This window comes from Vigna umbellata, chromosome 11, assembly GCF_029865625.1.
Source record: "Vigna umbellata cultivar VRB3 chromosome 11, Vumbellata_1.0, whole genome shotgun sequence".
In the NCBI taxonomy this organism is placed as follows: Eukaryota; Viridiplantae; Streptophyta; class Magnoliopsida; order Fabales; family Fabaceae; genus Vigna; species Vigna umbellata.
Window position 1 is genome coordinate 8,190,790 of NC_142175.1, and position 15,499 is coordinate 8,206,288.

The window sequence follows — 15,499 nt, forward strand, 5'->3', positions numbered from 1 at the left end:
TAAGTGAAAGGCTTCTCAACTACCTTCAATAGTATCTTTCGCAACTGTCTTGGAGGACACCTGCAACGCGCCTATCCGACGATGCCCGCAAGGGACTGTATGTCAAAACCCGTGCTCCGACAGTGGAGCTGAACGACCGACATGGCAGCCTAGCCACGAAAGAAGGATGTCCTTCTTTGTCGATGACTGTTCAAACTGGCCATTGCGGCCGCTCTAAGGGATGGCATGGACCTAACCTCATCGGATAGCAGCGTTTGGCTGCACTTTATAACATTGTGTTTGTTGGGTTTTTGGTTAACCTCAATCTACGGTAGACGCCGACCAGGAGCTATCATAACGAGAGGAGTGTAACAATGAGCCAAATAAGGGAGAACGAAAGTAGGGACTTGTTGATGACTAGGGAACAAAAAAAAAGTATTAGAGTAGAATGACTAAGTGATTATTTTCCGCTCTACGATTGGTTCCTTGTGGCTACAAGGGGATGTCGCTCAGGCCCCACGGTGGGCGCCAAAATGTTTCGAGTAAGGATTGAGATCCCTTACTCAAAGGACTTCATGTTGTCCTCAAGACCGGATGGGCTTCCTAATCATCCTCAATCATCAAAGTGATATTTTTTGTTCTCTCTCTTCCTTGTCCAAGTCATGTAGGAGGGTACTTGTTAAAGGCACTCCGACGCTCAAGTCAATGACTTTGCATAATAATCTTGTAATAAAAATAAGTAATTAGAGTTAATTACTTGTCTTTTTCATCAGACATATATTTATAAATATTATATGAGCTTACCATTAGGTTTGACTCATTAATCACATATAAATGACTTTCATTATTCTTATTAATCTCCAATCAATGACTATTATTCTCTTTAATTGTCCATTAACAACTATTCTTGCTCAGATTAATTATCAATTAATTATTGTTCTGGACTGATCGGACATCTCGTTAGATAGCCAACAGCTCGGTTCTTGGACGACCAGGTGGTCATACAGTACAAATTGTATAGTGATAAAGAATGTTTCAACATCTTTAAAAACTAAAAAGGTTTTAGAATTAAATATGTTTTTAGTTTTTAAACTTGGATATGAGATTGAAATTCATATCTCAAACTTTGATATATATTGTCTTTAAACTTTAAAAATAAAATGATCTAGTTGTTTTAACCCAATGACATTAATTTTGTTGGCTTATTAAATGATGTTTCATAGTTACATGTGAGCCGAAACATGTCAAATGATGTAAGTAACTCAAATACTCACCTGAAAATTATTTAACACATTAGAAGAAAATTATCCAAGTTTAAGAACTAAAAACATATTTAACTAAAGATTATATAATAATAAGGTTTTGACCTCTTTTTACCGTCTTAGTGTTGAGATTGAATAAAAGAAGTCAAAAAGTCTATCTTAATATTTTGTCACGAAGTTTAAAATATAAAGAGAAACCTTATAACAATTCATTCTTAATAAAATCAACTAAGAATTTGAAATTTATGAATATAAATAAATAAAAAGCTATCATTAATATAACCTATCTCGTAAGCAAGCAAAAATAAATATTAAACCATAATCTGAAAACAAACAACTAAACCCTAATTCAAGAAATCAGGACTAAAATGAAGAGGCGGGAACTCTTCGTACAAATAATGAATTTACAAACTTAGGAAAATAATTAGTTATAAATAAAAGCAACTAGAAGAAAAGAAAAGTATTTTAAACGTTAAAGCTTAAGCATTCACATCTCTTAACTGAAAGAGATACCATAAATAAAATATCATATCACGTATTACTTTACATATTTAGATGCATAATGCGTGCGTATGCAATTAATGAATGGTTATGATGAAAGTAACTTTTAAAGCTTAAAAAAATTAAAATTAACGTCAAATTTTCAAACATACGAAACCTAAATTATATTACGAAGAGATGCTAAATTAACATACGAAACCTAATTTATATTACAAAGAGATGCTTAAGTAAGTACGCACGCTGTTGTTTTCTTAAAAAGCTTTTTATATCCCTTTCTTTTAAGTAATTATATGGAATCTATTACTCTTATTTTATTATTTTAAAATGAAATTTTAAGAAAATAACTTTTCTTAAGTTTCCTTTTATATATATATATATATATATATATATATATATATATATATATATATATATATATATATATATAATTAATTTATTTCTTTCAAATTTTCATTACAATAAAAAAAAGCTATTCTTTTTAGCATTTCTTTCATCAAAATTAAAATTATTGAATTCGTAATATATAAAAAATAGTGGTATAGTGTAACGATGGTATAATATAAAATAATAATAATATTAATAATAATCAATGGTTTTCCAATTTTTTATGGTGATCGTGTTGATGTTTATGCTGAAGTGCTGAAGTGAGCAATATTGCAACAAATGATCTACTTCTAATGCTGAATCTGATTATGAATTAGTTGTTGTTAATGGTACTAAGGATTTAATTGTATTCACTAGTGTAGTAAGGAGAAATAGTATCGGTTAATTTTGCTTATAGGCATCGGTTCTACAACCAAGGCATATACGGACGAGATAAAAAGGGAGTGACTTTATGCCTCAGTTATGAACCGGGTTAAAACGAGATCAGATTATGCCTCGGTTCTAAGATAACCGAGACAATAGCGTGTTTTTTTTTCGGTATGCACAGTCCACTTCTCCCTCTTCGTTGCACAATCCACAGTCCACAGTTCAAGCAAAACAGTCAACAGTTCAAGCAAAACAGTCCACAGTCCAAGCAAAAGGATTATTGAATTTTCCTTCCCTTTCACAAAACCAAATCTCAAAAGATACAGAACCAAATCTCAGAAGCAAGCACTCCAACATCAACTACACTAGCCTAACAAAATCGCTCCCAAAATAACACAAAAAATAAAGTATGGGTTTTGATGCAATGAGCATTGCGGAGGTTGTCATCACCAACTCTGAGAACGATTTGGGGAAGAAGAGAGGCTCCTGCAAGGCCAAACCAGAACAGAGAGAAGAAAAGATGAAGGTTGATGCCTCTCCTTCTCGTAGAAACGCCACCGCTGCTGTCGCAACCGGAATCGCGACGGGACGACGATCCAAATAAGAAACGGGTTTTAAAAAGAGATTTGGAGTCGCCACCATAGTTTATTATGGAAAACTATGGAAAAACCTCAAAACGATAAAGCACGGTCCACGAAAACCAAAGATTGGGTTCGGGAGTCGGTTACGCGTGGGGAAGGTGTTAGCACCCCACAACGCCTGCCCTAAGGCAGTACCTTTAACTAAATGCACGAATATGATGTGGATTTCAAAATGTTTAATTATCCCCTAAAATAAAATTCTAAATAAACAAAACATATTTTTTAGTTTTTTGGGCCCGACAAGGATTGACCTTGCTCCTACGTATTCTCATTCAAAATGAGAAATCAGGGTTACGTAGTTCTAGTTGAAAGATTGTTTGTTGTTTGGAAAGGCAGATGTTTTTAATTTTTGGAGATTTTATGTTTTTAATATTTTCGAGAAAAAAGAAGGTAATGAGTACTAGGCCAACGCGAACGGTCGCACGAGTACTCATATCTTTAAAACGATATTTAAATATGTTTAATTATTTTTAAAAAGAGAAATAACGATATTAAGCACTAGGACGATGCGGGCGATCACACGAGCACTCATACCGTTATTTACTTATTTAGGAAGACTTGAGAGTATTGAGTGCTAGGCTGATGCGGACGATCGCACGAGCACTCATACCCTCTTTTAATATTACGTAAATAAGAGAGAAAAGTATTGAACACTAGGACGATGCGAACGATCACACGAGTGTTCAACCTTTAAACGTATTTTTGAAATTTTATTTAAGAAAAGAAGAAAAAGGTTTTTAGCACAAGGACGACGCGAGCGGTCACACGTGCGCTTAACCTTTAAATATTTTTGTAATAATTTTTATAAAAAAGAAGAGGTTTTTAGCACAAGGACGACGCGAGCGGTCACACGTGTGCTTAAACCTTTAAAATATTCTTTATGTAAATTTATTTAAGGAAGAAGAAAAAGGTTTTTAGCACAAGGACGACGCGAGCGGTCACACATGCGCTTAAACCTTTAAAATATTTTTGTAATAATTTTTATAAGAAGAAAGAAGAAGAGGTTTTTAGCACAAGGACGACGCGAGCGGTCACACGTGCGCTTAAACCTTTAAATACTTTTTGCAAATTCTTTTATTTAAAATATTGTATTATTACATATATATTTAAGGATAAATAGATGTTTAAAATAAATAAATAGAACAAAATAAGATAAGAGAAAAAGATAAATAGAAATAAATAGAAATAAAAATAAAATAAATAAACAAAAGAAATGAAAATGGCTGAACGGACGTTAAGGACAGATTCAGAATAACGAGCGTTCGAACGTTCGTTGGGGAATATAATGGATATTTAGAAATGGAACTGAATGACGAGCGCTCGTCGAAATAAAGCGAACGTTCGTTGGGGAATATAAAGGACGGACGCTGGTAACTAAGGCTGAATGACGAACGCTCGTTGATTAGAGGATGAACGAACGTTGTGAACGTAGGCTGAATAACGAGCGCTCGTTGAGGAGATGACGAACGGACGTTTAGATAGGGAAGTCTAATGACGAACGCTCACTGTTGAAATGACAAACGAACGTTTGGACAAGAAAGTCTAATGACGAACGCTCGCGGTTGAAATGACGAACGAACGTTCATAAATGGAAACTTAAGGACGAACGCTCGTTATTGACATGACGAACGGACGTTCAAAAATGTAAGCTAAAGGACGAACGTTCGTTATTGACACAACGAACGGACGTTCAAAAATTTAAGCTTAAGGACGAACGCTCGTGATTGAAATGACGAACGGACGTTCATAAATGGAAGCTTAAGGACGAACGCTCGTTATTGACATGACGAACGGACGTTCAAAAATGTAAGCTAAAGGACGAACGTTCGTTATTGACACGACGAACAGACGTTCAAAAATTTAAGCTTAAGGACGAACGCTCGTGATTGAAATGACGAACGGACGTTCATAAATGGAAGCTTAAGGACGAACGCTCGTTATTGACATGACGAACGGACGTTCAAAAATGTAAGCTAAAGGACGAAGGTTCGTTATTGACACGACGAACGGACGTTCAAAAATTTAAGCTTAAGGACGAACGCTCGTTATTTAAATGACGAACGTTCGTTATTGAAAACGAACGAACGTGTAGACAGGAAAGCTTAAGGACGAACGCTCATTATTGATATGACGAACGAACGTTTAGACAGGGAAACCTAATGACGAACGTTCGTTATTGGAATGACGAACGGACGTTTAGACAGGGAAGCCCAATAACGAACGCTCGTTATTGAAATGACAAGCGGACGTTTGGACAATGAAACTCAATGACGAACGCTCGTTATCGAAAATGACGAGGACGTTCGTTGGGGAGATGGCTGTCAAACAGTCCGTCCAAGAAATGTCCGAACGGACGTTTGGATAAGAGGCTAAATAACGAACGCACCAAAAAGGGCCCAAGGTTCTTGGACGTACGCTTAATTCTGGGCCTGGCCTAGTTGAATGGTTTCTAACCTAGAATTTCCTAGGGGTTCAGGAGGTCCATCCTCATTCTCCACTCCCCAGCTCATGCCTTCTCTAGAGACCCAAGGTCTCCTGCTTGGCACCACAAACTCACTGTCGCCTCTGCCATAGCGGCCACCGTCGCCTCAACCAGAGCACGCCTTGGCCTCGCCGGCGGCAACCCGCGTCACCAGAACCACCACCCGCCACGACGCCGCCGTCTCCACCTTTCTCTTTTTGAAAACAGCGATTCTCAGGGAGGGTCTTCCTCCGCGTTCATCTCCGATCCGCTCAGCACTTCTATCCTAATCTAGTGTTCTACAAGGGGACGGTGAGCCTGAAGGTGGTGGCGTGTGCCTCTTCCTAGGTTGGACAAGAATGAATGGAAGGGGAGATTGGTGTTGCGTGATTGAAGGCGACGGTGAATGACACAATGACCAATCCTTGCTTTGGCTCAGTGAAGGTAAAGTATGGGCTGGTGTTTGGGTGCTGTAAAGTATGAGTTGGAATGGAGGTTCTAATGGGTGAATAAGGCAGTGATCGTGAGGCACTGGTAGTGGCCGTGGGCGAATATGGATGATGGTTGATGAGTGGATGAGGGAATGAGGTTTGGTTGAGTAAATGGAGAAATACAAAGTTTGCGAGACCGTGATGATGGGTGGGAGATGCAGTAGTGAATGAAGATGAACACGGGTATTGGAAATCCAATGTTGGAGGTGAAGATTGATGATGTTTGGTAATAACGAACATATACCAATATCCAGTGCATTCAACAATATTCATATACAAATTCAACAACAATCGGAGATATGCTCATGAACAAGTAACCAACTCAGTAGAACAAGGAGTGTTAGATATTACTTACCTTTCGAGTGCCACTGCCAACCTTGCGTCTCCAATGGGTTTTTTCCTCCTCCTTTGGCTGGCGTCTATCTTTTTCTCCAGGTAAAAAATGGTGAATCTGGATGATGATCCCCAGACGAAGGTCCCCCGTGTGTCCTCTCTCTTTCTTTTTCTCCCCCTTATCCAACCAAATCCTCTGTCTCCAAAATCTCGGAAAATATTCTCCTGTAACCACCTTGTCCCCCCCAAGATCTTGGAAAAAAAATCCTTTTTCTAACAACCTGCTCCCCTCCTTCAGACACGCTTCCCATACGCCAATTCCCACGTTTTTCATTTTTTCTATTTTTTATTTTTTATTTCAATTTTATTTTATTTATTTTCATTATTTTTAATTTTAATTTTATTTTTCAATTTCAATTTTTTTTTAACTATTTTGATTAATTGACTTTATTAAAACAAATTGCAGATAAGAAAAATAGAAATTGAATTAAAAACAAAAATCTAAATACATAAAAAATAGAATAAAACAAAAAGGTAAAATACAATAAAAGAAAAATAATAAAAACACCAATAAAAACACATTTTTTACAACCCGGACAAAATTGAGTGTTGACAACTGTCCCTCTTTACTTAGATATTACTAAATAATATGAAAATTTAATCTTTTCGTATTATTTAAGTAAAGCTAAGTAAAGATAAAGACACTAATTTTGTCCGGGTTTCAATCATGAAAGAAGAAAAAAAACCAAATGGTTCAAGTCACGATGCCAAATGACCAATGTCAAGTAAAGTATCAGTAACAAAAAACAGAAACTTGGATTTGACCATTGCCTCGCAGAGGGCCAAACTCGCAGAACATAAATTTAAATCCGACCATTGCCATGCAGAGGGTTAATAATAGAAAATTAAAACCTGGATTTGACCATTGCCTCGTAGAGGGCCAAACTCACAGAATGAAAATTTAAATCCGACCATTGCCATGCAGAGGGTCGATAACAGAAAATTAAAACCTGGATTTGACCATTGCCTCGCAGAGGGCCAAACTCACAAAACAGAAATTTAAATCCGACCATTGCCATGCAGAGGGCCGATAACAGAAAACTAAAACCTGGATTTGACCATTGCCTCGCAGAGGGCCAAACTCACATAACAGAAATTTAAATCCGACCATGGCCATGCAGAGGGCCGATAACAGAAAACTAAAACCTGGATTTGACCATTGCCTCGCAGAGGGCCAAACTCACAGAACAGAAATTTAAATCCGACCATTGCCATGCAGAGGGCCGATAACAGAAAACTAAAACCTGGATTTGACCATTGCCTCGCAGAGGGCCAAACTCACAGAACAGAAATTTAAATCCGACCATTGCCATGCAGAGGGTCGATAACAGAAAATTAAAACCTGGATTTGACCATTGCCTCGCAGAGGGCCAAACTCACAGAACAGAAATTTAAATCCGACCATTGCCATGCAGAGGGCCGACAATACAGAGCAACGAACTGAAATTGACCATTGCCGAGAAGATGGCGAGTAATACAACAACGAGATGGGATTAGACCATTGCTTAGCAGAGGGCCATAAAACGAAAACTGGATTCGACCAATGCCTTGCAGAAGGCCAATATCGTAGGAGAAAAAACTTGAATTCGACCATTGCGAAGCAGAGGGTCGGTATCGCAGAAGAAAACTTGGATTTGAAACTTTCTAAAACGTTGGTAAACACTTAGCAAAACATCGAATAAACTTAAAAGCAAATGCTGTATTAACCTTTTCACAACCTCTCTTGTGCCTAAAGGATTTTTCAAACAAAATACCTTGCTTATTATGAAATGTATGATGTAATGTCATGAGGGTGCATGAATGAATAAACACATGAAACCTTTGCTTTTTTTATTTATTTATTTTTTATTTTTTATTTTTTATTTTTTTTATTTTTTTGACCACTCTCTCTTAATTAGACTGCCCATGTTTGAAACTCATTGTCAATATTGTCATCAAACCTGATGTACGTTCAAAACGTAATCATAAAATGTCGGGAGACAGTGAGCCCCTAATGAGAAAGAGAAGGGTGTAACCATGAGTTCAAGTTCTCTTTATCGCTTCCTGCAATCCAATTTGGCCTGAACCCGAGAAAGTGAGGGAAAAATAGGGACGAGAAGTAGATAGCTGAATGATTGTATGTGGAGCTAACATTTGTGTTCTCCTCATCTGGGAGGTATGGTTAACATAGAAACATGTAGGGCCCACAAGACTGCCCCAATTTTGTTGTGCACAGTAAGTACGATTTGGGGCAGTGAAAAGGTTTGGGTAGGAAGGATTGTCCCAGTTGAGGGTTCCTTCTTGACATGACGATTGACGGGGAGACTTTACATTGTATTTTCACTTTTCATTTTCAATGTCCTTTCTTTTCTTCTAGTGATGATATCAGTCACCACATCATTCCTTCCCAGAGTTAAGTTCGTAAGAAAGACCAGGACGAACAAACTTCAGTCGGCGTGGACTTTAATCGGCTTGTAACGTGGCTAAAAGGCAAACGGGTTATGAAAGAAATGGATAATGAAGGCTGTTAAACTGTTTTTCATCGCACAAAAACAGAACAAACTAGATTTCCCCACTAATGAAGTATAGGGACAACCTAGGTATCAATCCAAAGACTCGGCTAAAATTAAGTTTAAAGTGTAGAATTAAATCTTGTATTTATTTACTATTTAATAACTACTAAAACAAGGTGGGGAAAAATAAAATGAATAAAATGAAACTAAAAAGGAAAAAAAAAATCTAAAAATTTGTATAAAAGAAAATAAGAAAGAAATAAAACCTAAGCTAAAGTAACGAAGAAATAACATCTAATTATATCCAAAACATCACCTATATACTAAAGCTGGAACAATCCAAAATGTATTTACAAACGTAAAAGCTAAGAGACCTAAATGCTAATTAACATGAGCTATATGAAATACTGAAATGACATAATTTGGACAGTGAAAAAAATGTATATTGAGTTGAAAAATTAACGTGAACTGAATCTAAATTTTAAAAGAAAATTAAAAGCAAGTAACACCTAAAACGAAGAACAATTGAGTAAAAACCTAACTAAGGAGCATAACAGAATCATCAAGAAAATATCAAAAGTAAAACTGAGAATCTAAAACAGAAATAAAGAAAAAACTAAATTCTAGAATGATGAAATCAAAATTCTAATCAAGAAAGAAATTAAAACCTGAAATCATAACAGTGTTGGAAAGAATCAATTTTAAATGGCAGAAAATGAAAGAGAAAACAAGGAAATTTTATTGCAATTGAAACAAAATTATCAGAACACGATACTAGAGAACACCGAGAAATAATCCACGGTTTGTCACTCCGTGGAACTCCTCTGCACAATCCAGTAGCCAGTAGAAATATATTTTATGAAAGCAATGAAAACCTATCTCTACGCAAAAGCGAAATCAAAGCGGAAATGGAAGTTTTATTGAACGTAAAATGAGAACTACAAGAAATTGATACCGTAAAAACTATACCGAGATGCTCACGGGCTGTCACCACCGTAAGTCTCGATCAGAAGTTCAAGAATCTGATTCTATTCTACGCAAAACGCAAAAACCCTAACTCTAGAACAGAGAACTGTAAACTGAAAAGATCTAAAAGTGTATGAAGAAGTATATCTCTATATACATGGTGAAAAACCCCTTTATATAGGGTCGAAAAACGAAAAGAGAAAAGAAAGGGGGAAAAGAAAGAGCTAAAAAAAACTAACTGGAAAGCTTCTTGATTGATCTTCAACAACTCTGAACCGCACTGCTTTCAACTGTCAACTGCTTCGCACGTGCTTCTAACCAACAATCCAGCTCAGCACTCCTTCCGATTTGCTTCCCCGAACCGATTTAGCTCTGGCCCGGCTTCCTTTTTGGGCCTTGGAGCTTGCTTCTCCACTTTGGTTCTCCTCCTTGCTGAACCATGAACCTAGGTTGAAGGAATTGGGGAAGAAGTCCTCTTTGCAAGCCCTCGCTTGAGTGTTGAGAAAATTGGGATAAATTCCCCAAATCTGATCCTCTGCACGAATCAATGGTAAAACAAGAGATCCCCTTCAGCTTTGGTCTTCTACGCACCGTTTCACTAATTGGCTAAGAAGGCTTCAGCTCAACTCCTTGCACACACTGCACTCCATTTTAATCAGCACTGGACTTTCTAATTTGGCCCAAACAGCACCAGCCCTTCTCTGCAAAAAAAAAAAAACAGTACCAAATTAAAGAAAGAAAATCTAACAATTAAAAAGAAAGATTTTTATTAAAGATTTTCTAAAAAAAGTATTATATTCTACTAATTAACAAAAGCTAAAAATTACATCTAAAAACCTATTTTTAACTAAATTTTTATAAAACTAAAGAATTAAGAGAAAAACATAAAACTAGCCTAATTCTAAGAAATTAAAAACTAAAGAAATCTAAGAAATGATTTTTAACAGAGAAAAATATGTAAATCTAGAGTGTTATCACACCCCCACACTTAGACAACTGCCCTCCTGGGCAGGGACAAACTAAAAAGAAAAAGGAAAAGAAAGACTCAATCTAAAAAGAAAAGACTAAAGACACACGTCAAAGAACACTAAACTCTTATCACAATCAACTCAACTTTGCCAATTCACACAACAACTAGCTATTTTCTCTAATCAAAATTGCACAATCAGAATCATCCACTCCAAATCTAAGTTTCAGTAACTCTAGCAAGCAAAGAACAATTAAATTCAACCCAAAACAAGCAGACAATTACAATTCAGAGAAGTAGCAACCCAAGTTCAACCTCACAGGATAAAGTGTTTCTCTCAAATCACTCAAGTGTTTTAGGTCAGCCTGTGTTTCACTCCACATAACATGATAGACCACAATTCTTAACTTTGGAAAAACTCTAATTGACACTGCTTGAATCAAGATAACTCTAGATCACTAGGACTTTCATGGCTTGTAATGTAATGGAGAATGGAAAGGCCAGATGGATGGGAAATAAAAGCAGAAACTGGAATGGATAAGAGAAATGTGAAAGAGAGGACAACTAGAACTCACTGCAGGTATTGCATTCTTTTCTTGGCCAGAATCTCTTTTTTTTTCAGGTCTTTTTCTCAATCAATTTTCTCTTTTTCTCTTTTCCAGACCTTTTTCTTCTCTTTTTCAGATCAGATTTTTCTCTTTTTAGAGCTCTTTTTCTTTTTTTCTTCTCAACTTCACCTCTGGCCTCACTCTTTTTCTGCTTTCTGAGTTCTAAATTCTCCCTACTTCTCACAAATCTCTCAAGGTTTTATGTGTATGATTGGGGGAAAGGTTTGTAATGGATGGAAAACAAAGAAAAGGCTAAGGCTCAAATGAGGGTACAATGGAAAGAAATGTGAATGGGAAGAAGAAAGAAGGCCTAGATCATCTCTAAAATTTCATCAAGATCAAGCACACTCAAAGAGAATTAATACAAAATCAGAACTATGGCTACTATACATGCATGCATTCACACTAGAAAGAAAAAAATTTGGCCCAAAACTCTCCAGGGTTAAAGATTTGTCAAAAATGGAATTGCTACTCTCTATCATGCAAAAACTGCTTATTTAGACTGAACTAACTGCAAAAACTACTGCTAGAGCTACATCTACTTAAATCTAGAGCTAAAGACACTATTGGCAATCTCTCTTAAAGAAATAAAGCTAAGAAGTCAAGTAAGGTAGCAAAAAGTTAAGTAAAATGTGAAATAGAATCTAGAAATACCTAAACAAAATTACCTAAAGCTATTTACAACCTAGACAAACTAAGATAAAACAGTATGTAACCAAAAAGAACTCAAATCAATAACAGGGAAAAGAAATCCAACTAGAACAGACTCCACTAAGACCTACAACAACTCCTAACTGACATTTCTATGCAAAAAGAAACAATAACAGGGAAAAGAATTAAGCAAAAGCAAGAAGCAATCAGATACCTAAAGCAATGAACCTAAACCAAAACCTAAACAATCAAAACAGAAATGTAAAGAAAGAATGAACTAAAGCAAGAAAAACCTAAAGGGAATTCTAAGCAAAGACTAAAACAGGACCTAAAGAATAGAAACAAGGGTTAGAGAATTAAAAGGAACCTGGAACCAGTCCTAAACTACCTAATATATTTACAGAACATAAACCTAACCTATTCCTATAAGCTACCTAAACAAGGACAGATTAACCAAAGCATTGAAAAGGAAAAAGCTAAACAGATTTAGAAAAAATTTTAAAAACAGTAGCAGAAAGAAAATAGAACCTAATTATGAAGAAAATCCTAATTGAAAACTTGAAACAAAGCATGAAACTAATCAAGAGCTTAAAACAGAACAAGTAACTAACATAAGGAAGAGAAAATAATAGAAAAAAGAAAAGAAAAGGTACCTAAAAGAAGTTCTAAAACAGATAAAAAAAACAGTAAAAGAACCTAAGCTAAAACAACATAAACCAGAAAATGAATGAACTGTAAAAACCTAAAGAACTATTAACAACAAAGCTAAAAACTAAACTAAAACAGATCAGTAAGAAAAATAGGTATTTATAGACTAAAACAAGAATGGGAAACTACTCTAGGTATTTAAAACTAAACCAGACCTAAACTAAGGAAAAACAGCTCAGAAAAAAATTACCCCTATTTTACTCAAAAACAGATGCTAACAAAGCTATATACATCAAAAAAAAATTTAAACCAACCTATACCTTCCCACCCCCACACTTAAGAGGCACATTGCCCTCAATGTGTGAGTGAGTAAGGTTTTCTAATCAGCACAGAGCAAACACAAACACATGTACAGATCAAACAGGCAGAACTAGAATTTAATAAGAAATATGTACAAGAACAAAGCTGGGAAAAGAAAAATAAAACTACAAGCTACAATAAGAAGAAAATTTCTTCAAATTGGCCAAAGATCAAAATTAATTTTTTTTAGTTTTATGAAAAACAACATATGTTCTACTCTACTATTTACTATGCTACTTAAAGCTATGTAAACTACTATAAAAGACCTATAACTATTATTTAAAAGAAGGGAAAAGAAAAAGCTTATTGGATTTTCTCCATTGTCAGCCAAGATGTGCATTAGCTCCTTCCCAGCTCTCTGCTTTAGCAATAACAGCTTTCCATTCAAGGCTTTCAGCTGGTTCTGCACTTTCCAAGCACCTTGCTGCATCAACCAGCCCTCCTCATGCCTTTGCTGTTCAATCTGAGTGGTCCAGGTTCTTTGAACATCATTGAGATTCTTTCCTACCTCCACCAGGGTAACCTTTGTGCCTTCAGTGTATGCAACCTCCTTAATATCAGTACCTGCACTAAGTATATCATCAGCAACATCCAGATCAAAGTTAATATGAACAATTGAATCATCCCATTGTGCAGAACTGTCACAGGAAAAATCAGAATCATTTAACAGATCATCCAGAATATAAGCATCAGAATCAAAACACCCATCAGTAGATGCATTTGTATAACTCACAGCAAATATTATTTCTACCAATTCAGAATTATAAGGAGCAGCAGGCACAACAAGTAACTCAAGCAAGGGATTAAAAATAGTGTGCATTTCAGCTATAGCAGTAGCAATATCAAATTCAGAGTTAACCTGGATTAATTCATCAAAGACAACCTCACCAGTACGAGAGGATTCAGTGGCCACAATATCACATTCAGCACAGCTACCATCAATTGAAATAGTGTCAAAATCAGTGTATAACTCTGTAACAGCAATAGACACATCAATATGCTTAATTTCAAATGCTGCTTTAATAACCTTAGAGTCAATAAGTTCAGCAGTGTTAACAACAGGCTCTATAAGATCTAAGCACATATAATCAAATGCATCAAATGGCATAGGAAATTCAGATGTGGCAGTGGAAGTTTCAAGGTTAGAATAAACCTGTATTGACTCATAAAAATTGTCTTCAGCAACAACAACAGAATCAATTGAGTCAGCACATTGCACAAAATTATCATCAAAACTTTGATCAGGATCAGTGCACACATCATAAACAGCATCAGGTATATCAATGCGTTCTGCGTGAAAGACTGAATCTAAAATGTGAGTGTGTCTAGGCATCAAAACAGCAGTATCAATGGCAGGTTTTATGGGTTCAACTTTAACTAGATCAAAAGCATTAAAATGAATTTGAACCTCATCAATATTAATTTGAATATTCAGTTCAGAGAAAACCTGTTTTCTTGATTCACCAACTACCTTTTCAGGTTCATTTCCATCCAGCTCGAACATAATGTACTCTTCCATTACACCTGAAAAACAGTTGGAAGCAGAACATATGGCAGAACTAATTTCTTCACAAATTTCACAACCACCCCCAAGGCATGTACATCTAGTGGGTTTTTCATTGCCTAATTCCAAAGAAGTTAAGAACTCAGCAAACTCAAGTTCAAGTTCTAATCCTAAATCAGTCCAAGCATTTTCAAAATCAGCCACATCAACTTTCACATCATCAAAAACTGCATATCTATCATCATGAGCATCTGATTCATCATCAAGGAGTGCATTTAAATCTGTGCAATCATAAAAAACACTAGATGCAGGTATATGAACTTTATCAATGGAATAGGCTGAATTTATGATATTAGAATGATCAAAGCAAGGAGTAAAATCAAAAAGTTCTACAGGCACATCATGCATATGATCAAACACATTGAAATCAATTTCAAGCTCACACACATAAGCATCAAAATCCATTTCACAGTACTGAAGCACCAAAACATGGTCAGCAGCTTCCTTCATTTTTTTCAAATACTCTTTAGACTTTCTGAAATCAATTTGTACCTCAAGTTCAGCAGGTTCAATTTTCAAATCAGAGTTCAAATCAACAATACAATCAATTTCAGAATGAGGTTCAGTACTCTCATCACCAACATAAAGTTCACATACAGATTCAGAATCAACAGATGCATTCATACAATCACCACTCATCAGAGAATTGGAGTTATCATTATCAAAATTTAAAGTAGAATGTGAATCAATGAAAGAAGGATTAGAGTATACAGTTACAGAGGTGGTTGGACACTTAATCTCTTGAAACTCTGCGGCAGCAGCTAC